This window comes from Myxine glutinosa, chromosome 10 (assembly GCF_964187855.1).
Source record: "Myxine glutinosa chromosome 10, kmMyxGlut1.1, whole genome shotgun sequence".
NCBI lineage: Eukaryota > Metazoa > Chordata > Myxini > Myxiniformes > Myxinidae > Myxine > Myxine glutinosa.
In genome coordinates this window covers 31,038,335-31,039,950 of record NC_136270.1, presented here as the reverse complement: position 1 = coordinate 31,039,950, position 1,616 = coordinate 31,038,335, and positions in this window count along the sequence as shown.

Below are 1,616 nucleotides of genomic sequence, written 5' to 3'. Positions count from 1 at the left end.
CTCCATTTGAAACTGTTCGATAAATGTAGCGTTTTGATGCCTTATACTATAAGCCTATAAGGCTTATAGGGTCCGTAATAAAAAATGTGCATTGGTGTCAAATCTGGTGACCAATCGCAAATTGATAGTCGGGTCATACCTGGTGTTGGCCTAATGGTTAGGGTGGTGGGCTTGGGATCCTAAGGTCCTGAGTAAATATCATACCTGGTGTTGGCCTAATGGTTAGGGTGGTGGGCTTGGGATCCGAAGGTCCTGAGTAAATATCATACCTGGTGTTGGCCTAATGGTTAGGGTGGTGGGCTTGAGATCCTAAGGTCCTGAGTAAATATTGTTGTGGATATGAGGACTGTATATTTTTTTTGATTGTGTGCTGTATTGTTGTGATTATTGTTTATTCTGTGCCTCCTGCCTCCGGAGCTGTGTAAAGACCAAAAGGGCGTCCCATAGTCCACAAGCATACACGTCAGCCAAGTAATAGAATATACCTGTTGATAGTTATCTCTTATTCTGTGTATTAGCGTAAGGCTGTGTCTTCCATTAATTAAAAGTACTCCATTGCACCAGTGAAAGAGAATAGACCCCCTTTCCTTCCCATCCCCAAAAATCTCCCTTTCCATCCCCTCCAAAACCTCCAATAACCGCCATTGACCACGAGGCTCGAGTCAGGGAAGAAAGGCGTGTCTCCACAGTCCACCTCGTCAGAGGAGGGGAGGGGCGCGCCCGCCCGTCGTCGTCCGGGGCGGAGCCCGAGGGTCGTGCGACCAGCCAGGGCCGAGGTGAGCGCCCCGATGGGCGTGTCCAAAGCGCCGGGGGCGTGATCGCTGGGGGCGCTATAAAAGGGCGCAACCGGAAGTGGACAAGAAGAAGAAGAAAGAGAGATGCACTCTGGGTTCGAAAAAGAAGGGTTGTTAAGAGAGGAGGAGTTGGTTGCAAGGAGTTGGTCACAGTCGGTTGCCAGAGAAAGGAGTCGGTGGTCAGTTGGTTGCGGTGAGGAGTCGGTGGTGAGGAGTGAGAGAAGCAAGAAAGAGTTGAGGGTTGAGGGACCAGACCAGTGAGACAAGTCCTGGGAACGCAGCGGACGGAGGCCGCCGCAGCAGCGACACCCGGCAACCGCCAAAGGGGGCCTGAACGGCGGTTTGGAGCAGGGCCAACAAAAAGGAACGGCGGCTGCCAAACGCACGATTGAGCTGCAAGACCCCCCCTTGGACCTTTCCTCTCCCTCCAGCCATCCACCTTCTGCCATCCCTGGCATTCCCCGCGTGAGTCAGCGTTCTGTTTGTTCTGTCCTGGGATATAAGTTAAGTCTGTAGGTAAGCTAAATTTGCACTGTGTCACCTGCGTCTTGTGCTTGTAAATAAACGTGACATCTGTCTTTTTGCTTGTGTGTAAATAGTAGGAATAAATGTAGTAGTATTTCAAACCTTTTTTTGTCTCCGTTTTCCTCTTGTATTGCGTCGCTTTTGTCTTTTCCCTCATTGAGCAGCTAGGGTGCGATACAACCAACGTTCGGGTGGAATCGGGTGAGTTTTGTTAGGTCGCGGTTTTAAACCACCGCTCGGTCTATAACATCCTAACCGCGATCAGCAACAATTGGTAGTCAGGAGGTGGGATTCGAA